Source organism: Herpailurus yagouaroundi, unplaced genomic scaffold, assembly GCF_014898765.1.
Source record: "Herpailurus yagouaroundi ecotype Mexico unplaced genomic scaffold, PumYag 221, whole genome shotgun sequence".
In the NCBI taxonomy this organism is placed as follows: domain Eukaryota; kingdom Metazoa; phylum Chordata; class Mammalia; order Carnivora; family Felidae; genus Herpailurus; species Herpailurus yagouaroundi.
This window is the reverse complement of record NW_024412452.1, coordinates 7,234,904-7,256,337: the sequence shown is the minus strand read 5'-3', so window position 1 is coordinate 7,256,337 and position 21,434 is coordinate 7,234,904. Positions and strand designations below refer to the sequence as shown.

Here is a 21,434-nt window from a genome sequence, read left to right as displayed (position 1 = left end):
ATTTTGCAGGTATTAAGTGAGGAAAATGTTAGTAAACCATATAAGCTAATACCTAATATTAGCTATTAAGCTAATAAGCTAATTAAGCTAATAAGCTAATAATAGTCCTCAATTATTATTATAATAGTAAAGATAATATAGCCTAAATGTATATCATGAATGATGCAGCCACAGAATGACAGGATTTGTTTTCAATATTTAATATTTGTTTTTTTTAAATCCTTATTACTTAATAATAATGAAAAGCTATTATTAAAAAGTATATAAAATATTTCCATTACATATATGACCACCACATTTAATAGTTTTTACAAAAGATCTCCAATGGTTGCAGAGAGAGTTGCCAGAATTAGCAAATAAAAAACACAAAGTTCTCAACTAAATTTAAATTTAAGATGAACAAAAAATTATTTTCTATGTAAGAATGTCCCAAATATTACGAGACATGCTTATACTTAAATTTTGTGTTTGTTACCTGAACTTCAAATTTAACCTGAATACTTAAATTTGATGACAATTTTAAATATAATATCTGGTTTTATTTTTTTAACTTAAACAGTGGTATGCTGATAAACAAGCTTATCACACACACACACATATACATAAACAAACAGAGAGACTTTATATGCTGTTAGCCAAGTTCGTCTACTGAGCTGATAGTGACCAGCTCTGATATACCACTGAAGGGAACTCAGGAAACTAGAAGGAGTTTTAGAAATCAAATTAAGATCCATTTATTTGTTTATTTTTTTCATTTTTTGTTTTTTTTTTTTTTAATGTTTATTTATTATTTTGGGATGGGGGAGAGAGAGAATCCCAAGGAGGCTCCACATTAGCGGTGAGGAGCCGAACTAGGGGCTGGATCCCATGAATTGTGAGATCATGACCTGAGCCAAAACCAAGAGTCAGACGTTTCAGCGACTGAGCCACCCAGGCACCCCCAGAGCCATTTAATATAGAGATTAGGAATCTGCAAACAATGGTCTGAAGGCTAAATTTGGCCATGTCCTTTTTTGTAACTACCCTCAGGTTAAGAATTTTTTTTTTTATATTTTATATTTTAACTTACAAAGAATGATATACAAAGAGAACTTCTATAGCCCACAAAGCTTAAAATATTTATTATATGGCCCTTTATAGAAAAGTTTGTCAAATCATGAATAGAGGAAGAAATTCATCGTGATTCATTCATTCAGTGAATAATTATTGAGAGCCTGCTATGTTGCAGAAGTCCTGCCAGGTGTCTTTATCAAGCTGATAGTGTAATATGAAAAGTGAGAAAGATATTCAATTGAATAAGGGTTGAAATAAACCTATAAGCACTAAAATAAATCTATATGGAAATATAGAGCATTATGCAACCAAGTGATGATTCTAAAGTTAGGTATTTTGACTTTTTCATGATGCAAGCTAGTAAGTCAGCCCTGCCAACTATGGAAACCTATTTTCTGAATATATATATATATATATATATATATATATATATATATATATATATGGTTAGTAAACTGCCATTTTAAATGCTTAATTCAAAAATTTACTTTTCATATACCTTTTGCATTTCTTCAGATTATTCCTTTGTTTACAGTTTTCAAAGAAATTTTAGCAAGGCAATGTTATTATGTATGTATTAACCACAGAATAATCCTCGTGATCTTCCAGGTTAACTTCTTTTATCTAACATGCATGTCCCAGCAGGACACATACTGAGTGGCAAAACACTAACAGGAAAACAAACCTAAACACTCAGGCAGCCAGACCCATCAAATATACTCCGCTTACAAATGTGATGTTAGATATTACTGCCCAATGCACTTCATATCTGACCTCTGTCTTTACTCAAACTTAACACATTTTCCCAAGTCATATACTTTATTTTTTTTAATATTTTATATTAAAGGGGAAGAATTTATTACATACATAACATTAGTGTTTCTGCCTCTGTACAGAATTTGAGTCCTAAATTCTACTTAATACATATTGTTCCATGTCTGTCATGAAAGGTATGGTCTCACAGAGTAACTCTAGAGACTTCACAGATTGATTCCAAATATTGTCCTGTTTATCTGGACTGTCCTTTTGAGCCTCATGTCTTTCTTTTGCATCTTTAGAACAAAGAAGACTGAGTCCTCCTTCCCCAGGCACCTAAGCCTATAATTGTGTAGCCACAGCCATAAGATTTTATCTATCTGTTTTCATCTGACCTGTTACTCTATGCGCATGGATTGAACATAAGAGAGGAAATTTCTGAATTCTCTCTATTATTTTACCAGTGGCATATATGGCATAATCTTAAAGTTTTATAAAAGGCAACATAAGGTGCACCTGGGTGACTCAGTTGGTTAAGCATCCAACTTCAAATCATGATCTTGTGGTTTGTGGGTTCGAGCCCTGTGTGAGGCTCTGTGTGGACAGCTCAGAGCCTGGAGCTTGCTTCAGATTCTGTGTCTCCCTCTCTATGCCCCTCCCCTGCTGGTGCTCTCTCTCTCTCTCTCTCTCTCTCTTTCTCTTTCAAAAATAAATAAACATTAAAAAAAAGACAACATAAATATACTGTTAGAAACATTCAATAATTACATGTTAGGGTCTTTTCCACTGCTAAATTGGAAATTTAATAGAAAAAATTAAGATGTACTTAATGTAAATGTTTCTTCAAGGCATGAAATCCACTTACATTTTAAAATTGGATTATTTCTCATGTTTGCAGGTGAATGAAAATTTTTCTTTAAGTTCTGAAGTGACTGTCAGATGAATATGATGAACTCAATTATTTGACTTTAGAAAGTATGGTGAAACTATAAAACATTTCTTAGAAAATTAAATATGTATAAGATAGATAAAGAAATTGCATTTCTTGAGAGTGTGAGTTTTCTAGGGTGAATCATAGGCAGGAAGGTTACCTTTTGGGGGTCAAAAATCTTATGACAAATTAGTATCTTAAACTTTCTCCTTTTGTAGCAATAAAATAGTGTTTAGGAAGTATTTGGAAGCTTGGCCCTTGCTAAAAATTGTTTCAAAAGTATAAAACCTAACAATTTGCTCTCCTTTCTGCCCAATCTTTAATCTTCCTTGGCATAGTCCTAAGTGATAGACTGGTTTTTAGCTACTTTTTGAAGCAACTTATAACTGGGCTTCAGGGGGCCTTCCCATTCCCAGCTGAGTTATAACAGAAAAGCCTGAAGTTACCTCTATAAAATTCAGAGTTGACATTTCTTAATTCTTCTCTTTATAATACAAATCCTGCAGTATTTTGGAATCACTCTTGTACCTATTCTTACTTATTATTTTGGTATTTCTATATATATTTTAATGTAATATTTTTGTCTTTTAATAGTATATATTACAAATTCTATCAAGCTTTCAATATCTCAAATTTTCTAAACTTTGCAAAATTTCAACGTTTTGTTCACTAATAAATTTGATTGCTTAACAATCAAGAATATTTTATTAAAAGTGTTCTTTTGTAAGTCAAAACCCCAGAGAAGAGCTCTTGAAACTTGCCTGATAACTATTTGACTTCTTTAATTAAGACTATATTCTGAGTAGCAAGTATGTGTCAACTATAAAGTACATGACGTATCTGACAATCTAATAGCCACATCTATTGAACTGGGTCATGAAAAACCAGATCATATAAGGAACATATGGGTGCCTGGGTGGCTTAGTTGGTTAAGTGTCTGACTCCTGATTTCAGCTCAGGTCCTGATCTCTCACAGTTTGTGAGTTTGAGTCCTGCGTAGCCCTCAGCGCTGACAGCAGAGAGCCTGCTTGGGATCCTCTCTCTCCTCTCTCTCTCTTCTCCCCCACTCTCACTCTGTCTGTCTGTCTCTCTCAAAAATCAATAAATAAACTTTAAAAAAAGAACATACATGTCCTTGTTTCCATATTTCTAACATTCTATGCAGACTATTCAGAGGAACCTCAGGTGATGGCCTACCCAACCATGATATTAGAGGACTCCAATGGGGGTAATTTAATTCCTTGGAAAAGACACTTCTCTTCTGAGCTCACAAAACCAAATCACTATAATGACTTCACTTAATCTACGACTATAGTTTGGATGTGGCCTCAGGTAGAATATGTTTCTACAAATGTACAAAAGATGTGATCTAAATTTGTGGTTATAATAGATTTAAGAAAATCATGGTTCATGTGCTGAAATTTGTCACTTTACACACTTAAAGTACCATTAGACTGTTTAGAACAGCGATCATAACCTTACCTGTAAATCAGAATCTACTAGGTAGATTTTAATAAATACCCATGGCTGAAGGTTTGATGAGACCAATTAATCAAGAATCTCTGGAGGCTAGGACTTGGGGCATCAGTATTGTTTAAAAGTGTCCTCTAGTGATTCTTATCAGTACTCAGGATCAAAAACCACAGCATTAGAGGCCATGCATGGTGTTCAGTTTCTGAGGTTCTCAACTGTAGTTGTATATTTTATATACCTGGGAAGCTTTTGTTCTTGTTGTTTAGTGCTAATTCAGGAGTTCTGCTTCTACCAAAGATACATAAATTTCTTAAAAATCTAACTCCCAATATAACAGCAACAACAACAACAAAAAATCAGACTACAAAAAATAAAACTTTCGTAAACCTAGATTGCTGAAGTCACAAGGCCACAACCCAAGAAATACAGAAATCCAAGAATCTCCTCACCACAACCCAATGGAAATGCTTTGAAAACACTGGCTAACTTATTGAAGAGGAAAAGGCACAGAATGCTGTATTAGCAGGTAAGAAAAATTCAGCTCCCAATTTTAATATACTTTTGAAGGCTGACCATGAGCCACAACGAGAGTATAGAGTAACTGGGAATAGTAGACACAGAGGAGTTCATACCCACTCTGGAGCTCTTCTCTGTGCACCTCCTCACAGCATTCATGAATGAGATTGAGAACATAATAGGAGACTGGAGACAGCCATATTTAGTGAGGTAAAAATGGAGGAGGAGACCACTGCTATGACAGGAAAGGCACAGACTTGACTGAGACCCTTCTCCTCTACTCTACAAAAGTTCTAAGCTGCCCGGGGAAGAGGGGAGATTCCGCTGCCCCAGACCACAGGTAAGTACCATTGTGACCCAGTGCAGACCAAAAGAAAAAATAACCCTACTACTGGGGCTGGGACATTTTTGGGTCCAGAAATTGTACCAAAACCATCAGCAGTCTCCTAACTTTGGAGAAAAGCAGGACATTCTCCTCCCTCAAAAGTACCAAAGAGGGGCACCTGGGTGACTCAGTTAAGTGTCCAATTCTTGATTTTGGCTAAGGTCATAATCTCATGGTTTGTGAGTTCAAACCCTGCATCAGGCTTGGCACTGACATCACAGAGCCTGCTTGAGATTCTATCTCCCTCTCTCTCTGCTCCTCCTGTGCTCACTTTCTATCTCTCTCTCAAAATAAACTTAAAAAAATACCAAAGAAACAAGACAGAGTTTATCTGCTACTGGGGGGACACGTAGCCAAAAAGCACCACTTCAAAGTCATAGGCAGAGAGTATCTGCCTAACACTGAATCTCGATCATGAAAATAGAGATCTCTCCTCCCCCCAAAGCCATAGCAAGTACCAAGTACCAAGCAATAGCAATCTACTGCTGGAAGAGGGTAAACAGTATGCAGAGAGATCCAAGCAGAATAAATACAAAAAAAAAAAAATACTGCTAGACACATTATATTCAAACCACTTAAAATCAAAGATAAACAGTTAATCTTGTAGGCAGTCATTTAAAAAAGGAAGAAAGGAAGGAAAGAAGGAAGTAAGAAAGAAAGATAGATCATATACTGATTAAAAATCAAAGGCAAGAATTAGAGTCAGAAAGTATGCAAACCAGAAGACAAAAACTGACATCATTAAAGTAATTCCACAAGCAAGCAAAAAGTCAAACTAGGATATTACACCCAGAAAAAATAAATTTTTACATTAAGTATTTTTTAGACAAACCAGTGCTAAGAAAATTCATTGCCAGCATATCTGCACTTAGACAGAAGGAACATAATATCAGAGAGAAATCTGAAATACAGAGTTCCAGAAATGGTCTCAAAAAAGAAAGAGAAGATGTATTTGTTCTTAGTTTAAATTGTTCTAAATATATTTGACTGTTCAAGCAAAATTAATAGCACTGCATTGTAGGTTTATTGCCTATGTAAAAATAAAATATATGACAACAATAATATAAAAGAGAAGAGGAAGGAAATATAAGTATAGTGTTATATATGCTTATGTATACTGTATGAAGTTGTCATTAATATTATTTGAGTTTAGATTGATAAAGAAATAAATAAGAAGCCAATATTATAGTTAAAATGTAAGAATAAAACATATACCAAATAATTTTTTCATTTAAACAATTTTAAGTTTATTTATTTATTTTGAGAGAGACAGAGACAATGTGAATGGGGGAGGGGCAGAGAGACAGGGAGAGAGAGAGAATCTCAAGCAAGGTCTGTGCTGACAGCATAGAGCCCGATGTGGGCTTGAATTCATGAAACCATTAGATCATGACCTGCACCAAAACCAAGAGTCAATGCTTAACTAACTGAGCCACCCAGATGCCCCTTTTCTTCAAGTTTTAATATAAATTCTAATTAGTTAACATATACGCTAAAACTGGATTCAGGTGTAGAATTTAGTGGTTCATCACTTACATGTAATACTCAGTGCTCATCAAAACATGTGCCCTCCTTAATACCCATCATCCATGTAGACTATCTCCCAACAACTTTCTACCATCAACTTCAGTTTGTTCTCTATAGTAAAGTCTCTTGTGGTTGGCTTCCCTCTCTCTTTTTCCCCCCTTCCCATAGTCATATATTTTGTTTTTTAAATTCCTTGTATGAGTGAAATCATATGGCATTTGTCTTTTTCTGAGTTATTATGCTTAGCATAATACTCTCTAGCTCAATCTACATCCTTGTAAATGGCAAGATTTCATTCTTTTTGAGAGCTGAATAATATTCAAAAAAAACTAACAATACAGTTAAAAATGGGCAGAAGACATAAATAGACATTTTTCCAAAGAAGACACAGAGATGGCAAACAGACATAGGAAAATACGCTCGACATCACTTATCGTCAGGGCAATACAAATCAAAACTACAATGAGATATTATCCTACACATGTCAGATTAACAACACAGGAAACAACAGGTTTGTTGGCAAGGAAGTGAAGAAAGGGGAACCCTCTTACACTGTTGGTAGGAATGTAAATGTGGGCAGTCACTCTGAAAAAGAGTATGAAGTTTACTCAAAAAGTTAAAAACAGAGCTACCGTATAATTCATCAATTGCACTACTAGGTATTTGCCTAAAGAATACAAAATTACTTGTTCAAGGGGATACATGCACCCCGAAGTTTATAGCAGCACTATCAACAATAGCCAGTTATGGAAAGAGCCCAAATGTCCATTGACTGATGAATGGATAAAAAAAGATGTGGAGATCTTAAAAAAGATATGGTGTGTACACACACACCATATATGTGTGTGTGTATCTGTGTGTGTGTGTGTGTGTGTGTGTGTATACACGATGAAATAGTACTAAGCCAAAATTATTTTTAAAATTACATTTTCACCACGTTAATCAATGCAATTTTTATTTCATTTTCCAAATAAACTTATCCTTCTAATAGGAGATTTTTAAAAATGACATTAATTGGTGTGCACATAACATTTTGGTTACCAGAAGTGCAGAAGCACGTCATGCATTGTTTTTAATAATATAATTACTTGATAATTCATTTCAAATTAATAGTTTTAAATTAATTATTAATGGTATATGAAATTAAAATAAAATATAACTTAGCAAGGAGTGGGAAACATGCAATGTACACAATTGAGTAGCTACAACTTTTATTCACTAAAATTTGATGTAGATGAGTTGAAAGATCACAAAATCACACTACTATATGACTTGTTAAAGCACTTCCTTTTTCTTTTTGTTTAGAGACCTGGAAAACCCTTCTGTTTTCTAGGCGCTAGCAATGGTATCTTTAGAACAGGTATTTTAAGAATAATAGGTCTATTTATTCTTCATATATAACACTCAGAATAGAATTACTTTGCAGAATTCATGGGTGTTTTGAAGATACTGTTCCTGAAAGTTATGGACCACCTATAAATCTAAGTGGGTTCTGATTTTTCATAACTTACGTGCTCATATCATCTCCCAGGCTCTTGTTACCCTGCCAACATTTTGTGATGGTGAAGAGGTTAGAGAGAAAATTTTGAGCAACACAAAAATGTCAGAATGAGGCATTCTTCCAAAAATATGTTCATGGGCAATTTTAAAGAAAAATTATTAGGTTTACATCTGCAATTAAGAATGCTGCCCACAGGGGCGCCTGGGTGGCGCAGTCGGTTAAGCGTCCGACTTCAGCCAGGTCACGATCTCACGGTCCGTGAGTTCGAGCCCTGCGTCGGGCTCTGGGCTGATGGCTCAGAGCCTGGAGCCTGTTTCTGATTCTGTGTCTCCCTCTCTCTCTGCCCCTCCCCCATTCATGCTCTGTCTCTCTCTGTCCCAAAAATAAATAATCCTTAAAATTGTGTATGTGTGTGTATATATATATATATGTATATATATATATATATGTTAAAAAATGTTTTTATTTGAGTATAGTTGACACACAATGTTATAGTGGTAATAGTTGTGAATCAACTTCAGTATAATTATGATCTGCTCACCATAAGTGTATCTACCATTTGTCACCATACAATGCTATTATAATGTCATTGTCCATATTCCCTATGGTATGCCTTTTATTCCCATGACTTATTCATTCCTAATTATTTTTATGAATATATAAAATATACATGTATGTAATCATTTGCAAAATAAAATCATGAACAAAAAAAGTGTGCATATGTATATATATGTATTTATATGGATTAACTACAAGAGAGAATATGGATAGAAAATCAGATTTATATACTTGTAAAGCATAGAGAGAAAATATTGATACCTAATAAAGATAATTATTATAGAATCTTATCTACTGGAATAAAAATGATCAGTTTCTATGTCACCAAACCATATTTCCTAGAAAATCAATTCTAAGTACCATTTCAGCCTGAAATCCATGAAGTAAGCCAGAATGTCAAACTTTATATAACTATAGTAATATAAGTGCTATTAAGAGAAAATGACAAGTAATATGAAATTATAGACACATTTAATAGTGAATGAGTAAATCCAAAGTAAAAAGCTTGATGTATGCTTTGTTTAGTTTTCTATAAGTAGATTATATGCTTTGTCTATTTCCATAAGGTAGCAAAGGAATATGCCCCCTTTCTATTCTGTATTACTATAATTTTATTACTATTATCTCATTGTACACATAGTAAAAACAATTTATCCATAATTTTGAAGAAATTATAAATTCTATAGGATTCTAGCTAGCAGAAATTAGATTTTAAAAAACCTGAAATTTTCTCACAATGAAAAAGGCTTAAGCACATAGATTTAAATTCTAGTTCTCTCCAACATTCCAATAAATGATCAAAGGCTTAGCTCATACCTGGCAGGATAATATTATATGTTGACTACGGGGTTACCTTTCTCCCTCTGTTTCCAGAAAGTAGCTGTAATTTTTGTTTTTTGTTTTTTGCCACAGATTTGGATGAGCAGAAAAAAAGCTAAAAATGCTTCTTCTCTTTTTTTGCAATTTTAAGCTTAGCAAAGAGGATTCCTAGGATTTTGAGGGAAATGATGGGAAAGGGAGAATGAAGAAGCAACTAAACATACATGGGCAGGACTGAGATTGAGAAGGGGGCTGAGTAATCTGTGTCCTTTGGGAAACCATAGCACTCCAAATAGAAGGCAAGGACTCAGGGGAACACAATATCCAACACAGGTCTAGAGCTTGCTGTGTGTGAGGGACTGTTTGGAGAACTTCACCCCTATTTATGTATTTAATCCTCATAAAAATCTTCTGAGGTCACATCTTGGAATTTACATTTTACAGATGAAAAACAGAGACATGGAGAAGTTAGATAATATACAATACCACACAACTAATAGGAGAGATAATATTTTACTCAGAACTATTTGGCTCCATTGTCTGCACTCATCCACTGTACTCTTTCACTGCTAATGGCTGTATGGGTACATGGTATCTTGTTGGCAAATTCCTCAATGTCATAGCACTAAAAACCTGGGAAGAGTTTGTCTCTCTTAGGTCATATTTGGGTGCCTGGTAGTTGTCAGAGTATGAGAATTTCTGAGATTAAATTTTCCACCAGCCTTGTAGAATGGGGGTCTGGAGGCATAATTAAATTAATTTAAAACAAGGCTGGCATCAGAGATGAGAGGTTGCTGGGACTGATGGGAGGTATAAATCTTGATTCAACTATGACCTTGGAAAAGGTCACAGATGCCTGAGATGACAGAGAGTGGGGAACCTGTGCTGGCATCTACTGCTCCTTGCTTATACTTAGGGCAGCTGGACTTCCTAGGCAAAAGGTTTGGTTTCTTGTTTGTTTTTCTAATAAGTAAGGTTAAATGAGCCTCTGAGAGAACAGGAGCAATGCTGTAATCAACCAAGTGTTCCATGCTTGCTGCTATGACTCCATGGTTATCTAGCTATCTCCTTCAGTCTTCAGATTTGAGGGCTTCTGAACTGGAAAAGAATATTAGAGTGAATATAAATATTCTGCCTCCTACTCCCTTTGGGTGTACCTGATTCAAACCAAAACAAACCCACTCTCTGAAATGACCCTTCTGCAATTTCTTTATTAGTATTATTATTAACATTTATTTATTATTGAAAGACAGAGAGAGTAAGAGCGTGAGCAGGGGAGGGGCAGAGGGAGAGGGAGACACAGAATTTGAAGCAGGCTCCAGGCCCTGAGTTGTCAGCACAGAGCCTAACGCAGGGCTCAAACTCACAAACTGCGAGATCATGACCTGAGCTGAAGTCGGATGCTTAACTGACTGAGCCACCCAGGTGCCCCAACCCTTCTGCAATTTCAATGAAGCATAAGCACAGTGAGTTAACAAGGAACAAAAATGTCACTGAAGCTGAAAGTAAATGGGCAACTCTAAGGAGGAGAAATAATTGAGAACAAGAGAAAAACAAAAAATCATTACCGCATCTTAGATGGGAACACCCTCATTACCTTATTTTGGAGGGGATGTGGGGGCTAAGAAGTGGCTTAAACAGAAATTTGTTTTCTCACAATTCTCGATAACTAGAAGTCAAGATCAGGTGTTGGCAAAGTTGTCTCTCTTCGGGCCTTTCTCTTTGACTTGCACAGGATCATCTTCTCCCTATTTGCATTTGGTCTTCCTTTGTATTGTTCCATCTCTGGATTTTAAGTCTTTGAAAGATTGCCAGGAATTTCTTCTGTGCCTGATTGTACTCTCCTCCCCACCATTCCATAGTTCTTGGGAGTCCAAGAGTTTCGAAAGTATCTATGCCAATGCTAAGGAGACAATGTTCTCCTTGTTTTCTCTGTTACATTATTTACTTATTTACTGGTCTAAACACATTGGCCCTGACATAAAACATGATACTTAGTGCTTTCATTTTCAAACAAACAAAAAAATTAATCAAAATGATTAACCAAACTTCCATATGCTGAAAGTATGCTGGAGCCGCACCAAAAGGTCATCGTGAGTTCCTCAGATCTATCCAGAATCTCCTTGATTCGCTCCACCTCTCCTCTAGCAAATTACAACTCAGCAATCATCTTTGTTTCCTGAGCATTCCCTTAGCTTCTCACACACAGGCAAAATCTTTTTCAATAGAGTTTTCTCTCTAAGAGGAATTCATATGCCAGCTGTTCACAGAAACAAATGCTTTACCTTGGATGAAAAACATGATAACTGATGTAAAAAACTGTAATGGAGGAATGTACACAATATTGGATATTGTAGAAACCCCCATGAGTAAATTAGATGTCAATTTTAAGAAATCTTTCACAAAATACTTAAGCAAAAGAAAAAAAAAGAACATAAATAATGAGAGTGAGGAAGGAACATGGAAATTACGCTAAAATACAATTTGCAGTCTAGAGTGCAGTCAAGAACAAGATGAAAATCAATGATCAAGAAGTAATAAAATGAATTTTTCTGGGGTGAAGAAACACTTGAAACTGGAGATCAAGATGGCTTAAAATCTATCATGTAACATAAATAAAGAGAGCACCTCAACTTTGTGATTATCCCTGTAGAAGTCGTAAATGTCAAGGGTAAAGAAAACAAACAAAATTTCTGAGTATTTTTAGAGAGAGAAACAGACACACACACACACACACACACACACACACACACACACATATTTATCCTTATGTAATATGTAAGTTGTGGCACCAAAAGTACATTGTCAGAAATCTGAGAATTTATAAATATTTTTGCTTATTTATTTATTCTGAAAGAAACAGAGACAGCATGAGTAGGGGAGGGGCAGAGAGAGAAGGAAAGACAGAATCCGTGCTGCCAGTGCAGAGAACGATGTGGGGCTCGGACTTACAAAACCGTGGTATCATGACCTGAGCTGAAACCAAGAGTTTAGCGAACCAGATGCTTAACTGACTGAGCCAACCCAAAGTCTTAGAGATGTAATCTAGACAACTTAGAAATTAATCACTTAAAACACTGGTAGCAAAATTAAAACAAATAAGCAAAGAGTTCTCTTTCCTAAAAATTGAAGAAGTAATCCTCTACTCTTTCGGCTAATTATAGTGACAAAACACTGTAGAGAAAAGGGCAGACTGGCAAGGGACTTTGGCATCCAGGAAATAACACAATACCAAGCCTGTGGGTTTTCTTTTTTCTTTATAAATTGCAGATTTGGTGTTATAAAAGCCAGTAACTTGTAAACACCAATGGGCCCAGACAATAAAAGCCCTAACAAAAGCCTCCTGTTTAGTTAAAGGACAAGAGGCAGTCTAACAAGATTAAAAAAAACAAAAAACAAAAAAAAAACCAAACAAACAAAAAAAAAACTTTAGAAAAGTTTAGCAAACAGCTACTTTACTCTATCCAAACATCACAGAAAAACTTCTGTCTCCACCTCCATTCACACCAGCAAATGCCTATGGTGTAACCTAGACTTCCACTCTCCACTGGTTGTAAAAATTGGCCCTTCCTCTCTCCAGGCCTCCTTATGAGTGACATCATCTTTAAACCTTGTGAGGCAATTCCTGATAAGCTGCAATGGGGCCCAGGGAAGATGGGGTGACCTGGAAGTCCAACTACTTCCTTACAATCATCCAACTTTTGGATGAATATCCAAAATGCTTCACTGTGGGAGCAGGAAATGTGGGTTCCAAGCAGATGCAGCAGATCCCCATGTCCCTCTGTAGGAAGGCTGTGGTGCTGATGGGCAAGAATACTGATACACAGGCTATCTGAAGGCATCTGGAGAACAACCCTGCTCTGGAAAAACTATCGCCTCACCTTTGGGGGAATGTGGCTTTTGTGTTCTCCAAGGAAGACCTCACTGAGATCAGGGACATGATGCTGGCTTGTAAGGTACCAGCTATGGTTGTGCTGGTGCCATAATCTTATGTGAACTCACTGTGCCAGTCCAGAAACACTGTTCTGGGGCCCAAGAAGACCTCCTTCTTCCAGGCTTTAGGCATCACCACTAAAATCTCCAGGGGCACCACTGAAATCCTGATGATGTGCAGCTATTTAAGACGGAGACAAAGTGGGAGCCAGCAAAGCCATACTGCTCAACATGCTGAACATCTCCTCCTTCTCTTTTTAGATAGTCATCCAGCACATGTTTGACAATGATAGTCTCTACAACCCTGAAATGCTTGACATCACAGAAGAAACTCTGCATTCTTGCTTCCTGGAAGGTGTCCACAGTGTTGCCAGTATATGTCTCCGGATAGGGTATCTGACTGTTGCATCAGTGCCCCATTCTACCATCAATGGATACAAGTGGATCCTGGCTTTGTCTGTGGATACTGATTACACCTTCCCAATTGCTGAAAAGGTCAAGGCCTTCTTGGCTGTCATCTGTATTTGTGGCTGCCACCCCATGGCCACTAACACCACTGCTGCACCTGCTGCTGCCACAGCCCAGCCAAGGTTGAAGAAATCAGAAAAGGATATGGAATTTGGTCTCTTTCACTAATCATCATAAAGCAACCAATTTAGCCAAACTTATTTGTGAAACAAGAAAATAAAAGCTTACTTCTCATTAAAAAAATGAATGGGTGGCACAGTTGATTAAGCATTTGGCTTCGGCTCAGGTCATGATCTTGCAGTTCATGAGTTCAAGCTCTACATCAGGCTTTGTGCTGACAGCTCAGAACCTGGAGCCTGCTTCAGATTCTATGTCTTCCTCTCTCTCTGCCCCTCCCCCACTGGAGCTTTGACTCTCTCTTTCCCAAAAATAAAATAAACATCAAAAAACATGTTTTTTTACCCAACCCTTCTGTCAATTAGGATGGCTCAAAGCAATCTGAGTGGTGAGCTAGGACTCTTATCCTTGCAGAATGAGTGATAACTGGTGTGTCTTTTTCTACTTTGGCATCAGTGGAGACCATGTGGGAATCCTGCACTTCTATCCTTGACAGAGGGTAACAGGGTACCCCTCCTTACTCTTGACTGAGGTGGTATCAGAGTGGGCCTACTAGATAGTCACTTTATCACTACTCAGTAGTAAAGAGAAGTTACCTCCTCTAGAGCCAGAGAAGTGGGGAATCTGGACTTTCACTGTAACCTGGCAGAAATGAGCAGCACTTTACCTTCCCCTGCCACATTAGTAGCAAAGAAGGCTAGCTAAAACAAGATTTTAATGAGGTCAAAAGTCTCATACATAGTTCCCAAAATATCTAGGACTTAATTAAAATATCTCTTGATTAACAAAGAGCCAGGAAGATCTCAATTTGAATAAGAAAAGGCAATCAACAGATGCCAACACTTAGGTGATACAACTGTTAGAATATCTAACAAGGATTTTAAATCAGTCGTCATAAAAGTACTTCCATGATTATGAACACATTTGGTATATTTTTTAAAAGAAATCCTAAGCAAAGAAATGGAAAATGTAAAGAAGAATCCTGAAGGGAGAACAACAAAAATTACGCATTTTGAACAGAAAGAATATAATCTGGAAGAATAATGCAAAAGGAGGGACCCGGAGATCTGTGAGACGATTACAAGAGATCTAACATGAATGTTATCAGAGTTCCAGGAAAAGGAGAAAAAAGAAGAGTTGGAAAACATATTCAAAGAAATAAAAGTTGAAAACTTCCCCAAATTAGCAAAAGACATACATTTAGGAATTTAAGAAACGGAGCCAATCCCAAACATGGTAGTCCCAAAGAAATTCATGCCCAGACATGTAGTAAACTTCTGAAAATGAAAAGAAAAGAAAAATTTTGAAAGCAGACAGAGAGAAACAACACATTACCTATATGGGCAAAGTTTTCCAATGCAAGTGAATTCCTGATAAGAATTTGTGGAGGCCAAAAGGAGATAGCATGATTTTAAAGGGCTGAAATAAGGGAACTTCATTCCAGAATATACATCCAAGAGTAATATCCTTCAGAAATAAAAAGGAAATCAAGACAGTCTCAGATGACTGAAAATAAAGCAAAATAAACAAAAGAGAAACAAAAAACAAATAAGAATTGTTGCCAGATGATTTGCCCTAAAAGAATGCTTAAAGAAGTAATCTAAACAAAAAAGAAATGACAAAAGAACAAATTCTGAAACAACAAAAAGAAAGAAAAAAACAACAGAAAGTAAAATTATAGGTAAATACAACAGACTTCTCATTTCCTATTAAGTTTTCTAAATTATATCTGACGATTAAAGCAAAAATTATAAAATGGTCTATTTTAGCTCTCAACAGGAATTATTTAAGATAATTATGTTATAAATTGAGTTAAGGTAGAATAATGTAAGGAGAGAAAAGTTTTTGCACACTCCTCAAACTGGTCAAAAGATGACACCGGTAGACTGTTATAAGTTATGTGGATACAATATAAAACCTAAAGCAAATAATTAAAAATTCTATACAAAGGGATACACGTACAGACATCACAGATAAGTTAAAATGGAATTGTAAACAAAGTTTATGTAACCTACAGCAAGAGAAGAAAAAGAAAACACAGAAATGAAAAACAAAACAAAGAACAAAAAATAAAATGACAGTCATAAGCCTAAATATATCAATAATTACATTATATGTAAATAGTCTAATTAGAATAATTAAAAGATAAAGATTGAAAGTAGATTTAAAAATATGATACAACTGTATGCTATCTATAAGAACCTCACTTAAAATACAGGTTTCCCTCAACTATCTGTAAGCAGAGCGTTCTTAGGAAACCTTTCATATGGTATGAAATAGTATCAAGTAAAGAAGCAGTTATCATTAATTTACATGGAAAAAAATTTCCAGCATTCCCAGACGTCAAAATAACCTCTCTTAGGCTTTTCTGATACCTTAGGACATATCTTGCTGATGGATGCACAAAACAAATCCAGATAAGGCACAGATGCTCACAGATACAATTCAAATTCTAGGGAGGCTTGATTCTGAGATGCTGAGCATAGTTCCTGGGGAAGGAGCTAGGTGGTGCCACTCTGGCCGCGACTGGTTGGTGCTGCCTCTCTAATGACTTACTGCAAAAGAAACACTAAGTGCTCTTTTTGCCTTTTTTCATAAAAGTAAAAATCCTTTCCGGATTATTTTAGATTAATGGAAAGAGGTACTAATGTAGATCTTTCATAAATGTGAAGTGGCATAATGCAAACTTTCAAAAAAGTGGGGAATATCTGTAGAATGATAGAGTTTGGAAGTTAAAGTATTTAGAAAGAATATGCAAATAACCAAAGGAAAACAGGAGTGGCTGTATTGATATATCAGACTAAGTAGACTTCCCAGCAAAGAAAATTACAAGGAACAGAGTGGGTCACTGCAGAGTGATAAAAGGGCCAATCCACGATACTAAATGTGCATGCATTAAACAACAGAGCTGCAAAATATGTGAAGTGAAACTGCTAGACTGAAGAAGAAATAGATCAACACACAATTATAGTTAAGTTTCCCACCCCCATCTCTCAAGTGGATAGACAACTAGACATAAATTAGCCAAATATAAAAGAACTGAACATTGTCTTTAACCAACAGGATCTGATAGACATTTATAGGCTATACCATATAATAAGAATAGATTACATATTATGTCCACAGAACATTTATCAAAATAGGCCATATCTTAATCATGAAACAAACTCAAAATATTAAAAAGAATTTAAATCACATGCAGTGTATTCTCTCACCACAATAGCATCAGAGTAGAAAGTCAGTAATAGAGGAATAATAGGACAACCTACAAATACGTGGAAACTAAACACTATATTTCTAAGTGATCTAGAAGTCAAAAAGAAAATATTAAAGGAAATGGAAAAGGATACATTCAACAGAATGAAAATAAAATTAACCTATCAATATATGTGGGATGCAGCTAAAGTAGTGGTGAAGGGACATGCTTATCACTAAAGGCCTATATTAGCAAAAATTAAAAATCTCAAATCAATAATCTAAACTTTCATATCAAGAAACTAGAAAAAGAGGAACAAAAATAAGCTCAAAGTATGCAGAAGAAAGAAAATAATAAACAAACAAAACTAGCAGAAATTAATTCTGTGAGAAAACCGAGAAACAACGAAGAAAATCAATATAACGAAATTTGGTTCTTGGAAAAGATCACTAAAAATGATGAATCTCTGGTGTAACAGATTAGAAAAAAGGAGGGAAGATACCAATGTCATGAATGAAATAAGAGATATCTCTAGAGTCATTACTGGCATCAAAAGGGATAATTAGGGAACAAATAAAAAATAACTCTACACAAATTAATCTGACAACATAGATGAAATGGACCAATTATTGAAAGCACAAATTAGCACTATCCAGCCAATATGAAATAGATAATAGTTATGGAGCTGCTTATATTAAGAAATTAAAGGGGCACCTGAGTGGCTCCGTTGGTTAAGCGTCCAACTTTGGTTCAGGTCATGATCTCACAGTTTGTGGGTTTGAGCCCCCACGTTAGGCTCTGTGCTGATAGCTCAGAGCCTGGAGCCTGCTACAGATTCTCCCTCTCTCTCTGCCTCTCCCCCTCTTGTGCTCTCTCTCTCTCTCTCTCTCTCTCTCTCTCAAAAAATAAACATTTAAAAAAATTAAAAAAAGAAATTAAATTCTTCTGAAAAAGAAATCTCAAGCTCAAATAGTTTCATTGGAAAAGCATACTACATGTTTTAAGAAGAACTAACAAAAATAACAAGAACTAATTTTAAACAAGCTCATGTAAAAAATAGAAGAGGAAAGACTTTTCAACTCATTTGATGCAGTTAATATTACCCTCATATAAAATTCAGATGGTAAGATGGTAAAAAGAAAGAGAGAAAAGGAAGGAAGGAAGGGAGGAAGGAAGGAAAGAAAGAAGGAAAGAAGGAATACAGGAGTGAGTGAGTGAGTGAGTGAAGAAACAGATCAATATTCCTTATATATAGAGACAAGACATTTCTTTTAAAATTTTTTTAAAGTTTATTTATTTATTTATTTAGAGAGAGAGACCATATGAGCAGGGGAGGGGCAGAATACAGGGAGAGAGATAATCCTAAGCAGGCTCCATACTGTGATTGTAGAGCCTGTTGTAGGGCTTAACCAATGAACCCTGAGATCATGACCTAAGCCAAAACCAAGAGTCAGTCTCTTCACTGACTGAGCTACCCAGTCACCCCATAGACTTTAAAAAATAATCTTAACAAAACATTAGCAAATACAATTTAGAAAAACATAAACTAGTAAACCAAAACTAACTGGATTTATTCTAGGGATGCAAGGCTAAAACAATCTTCCAAATCTAAGAAATATAACCTGCTGTAGTAAGAGGTTAAGAAAGAAAAATTAAATGATCTTATCAATGGATGCAGAAAAAGTATTTGGCAAATCTCAACATCCATTCATGATAACAATTCTTAGAAAACTAGGAATAGAAAGACTTCTTGAACTTGATTAAAAAAACTACAAATAAACTATAGCTAGTAGTAAAACACTTAATGCTTTTTCTCCATGTTTAGGAATAAAACAAGGTTATCCAGTCTCATTACTGCTATTCGACAAAGAATTGGAAGTTGTAGCCAACAGGATACAGTTGAATAAAGGAAATAAAGACATATGATTAGAAAAGAAGAAATAATTTCTAATTGAAGATGACTTGATTGTTTATGTAGAGAAAGCCAAAAATCTATTAAAAAGTTCATTAATTTAGGTGTGAGCTCAGAAATGTCACATAGTGCAATATAAACATTAAAAAATCAATTGCATTTTTATATGCTAGCAATGAACACATGAAGATCAAAATTAAAAATACAACAACAGTTCAAACCCCTCAAAAAAAAAGATAATACCTAGGTATACATCTAATAAAAGAAATACAGTACTGCTAGGTTATAAATTATAAAGTGCTAGTGAAATCAAAGAAGATCTAAATACATGGAAAGACATAACATGACATGAATTAGAAGACAACACAGAAAAGACATCAATTTTCTGTAAACTGTCGTACACACACAACATAATTCCTATCAAACCCTAGCAAGACTGTAGATATACACAAGATTATTCTAAAGGTTATATGGAAAGTCAAAGGAAGTAAAATATCTATAACATTTCTGAAAAATAGAATAAAGTGGTAGGAATTATCAGTCTACCTGATTTTAAGATTTATTATAATAAGCTACAGTATCAGGACTGTGGAATTAGCAAAAGCATAGACACATAGATGAAAAGAATCCAGAAACAGATACACAGATACTGTTTGTTTGTTTGTTTGTTTGTTTGTTTGTTTGTTTGTTTTGGAGAAAGGAAAAAAGTAATTCAGTGGAGGAAGAACAGCCTTTTCAATAAACTGATGGAGCAATATGATACTCATGGGCAGAAAAATGAATCTCAACCTAAGCCTCACAACTTCCACAGAACTTAATTCAAAATAGACAGTAGATTTAAATAAAAACATAAAATTATAACACTTCTTAAAAACATAGGAGAAAATCCTTGGGATCTCAGCCTAGGTGAAGAGTTTCCAAACATGACACCAAAAGATGTCCACAAAAGAAAAAAAAAAGATAAACTGTACTTCATGAAAATTGAACACTTTTGTTTGTGAAGACCCATTAAAACAGAATGGAAAGATAAGTTACAGACTGGGAGAAAATATTTGCAAAGCAAATATCTGATAAATGACTTGGATTGAGAATTTATAACAAACTCACAAAACACCACAGGAAAAAAAAAAACTAATTAGAAAGTGGGCAAAAGAATTTTCCCTGAAGAGGATGCCATCCATGGAATGGCATATAAGCATGGAAGAAGGTGTTCAATATCAATAGTCGTTAGGGAAATGCTAATTAAGACCGCAATGAGACATCACTACACATCTATTAGAACAGCTAAAATTAAAAACAGTGACAACACCAAATGCTGGTGAGAATATGAAGAAAGTCAATCCTTCACACACTGCTGGTAGAAATCTAAAGTGGCAGAGTTGCTATGAAAAATAGCAAGGCAGTTTCTTTAAAAAAATAAACCATACATTACCATACAACAGATCAATTGCACTTCTGGGCATTTATCCCAGAAAAATAAAAACTTATATCCACAAAAAAACCTGTGATATTTTTTATAGCAACTCTCTTTGTAATAGCCCCAAATTGAAAGCAACAAAAATGTTACTTAACACATAAACGGATAAACAAAATGTAGTATCTACATATCATGCGATACTATTAATAAAAAGAAACAAACTGTCAATATATGCAGCAACTTCTATGGCTCTCAAGGGAACTGTCTTCAATGGGGGAAAAAAAGGCAATCTCCAAGGGTCACATACTTTATAAATCCATTTACATAACATTCTCAAAACAAAGTTATAGACAGAACTGACTAATGGTTGTCAGGGTTTGATGAACAAAGAAGTGACTGTGAGGGATTTGGATGTGGCCATAAAGGGGTAGCAATTAGAACCTTTATGGTGCTACAGTAGTCTGTATGTTGTGTATTGAAGTGGTGATTTCATGAATACACACATATGATAAAATGTCATACAACTATACTTATACTTACATTTTATTGTATTATCAGTTTCCTGGTTTTGCTACTGTACTACACAGCTGTGTAAGATGTAACGTATGGGCAAAACTGGGTGAATGGTATCTGAAAATTCTGTGTGTTCTTTGCAACTTCCTGTGAATCCATAATTATTTCAAAATGAGAAGTTTGCAACAAAAAGGATACCACAAATAATTAAATAAGATAAACACAGGGCATTCAGACAATAAACCATAAACTTTTGGTATTACCATTAGATTAATATTTACATTGTATTAAGGAATGTTATCAAAAACGTAAGTATAAGGCAAGTAGATGGTTGCATGTACCACTATATTCGCTTTTTA

General features: G+C 35.2%; 1 protein-coding gene and 1 pseudogene across 4 annotated transcripts in view; one reads left to right on the top strand and one right to left on the bottom strand.

Moving 5' to 3' along the window:
• The window catches only part of LRRTM4 (leucine rich repeat transmembrane neuronal 4), a 729,234-nt gene that overhangs the window by 449,175 nt on the left and 258,625 nt on the right, over positions 1-21,434 (bottom strand). The window lies entirely within an intron of this gene.
• On the top strand, positions 13,018-14,153 carry LOC121019196 (60S acidic ribosomal protein P0-like; annotated as a pseudogene).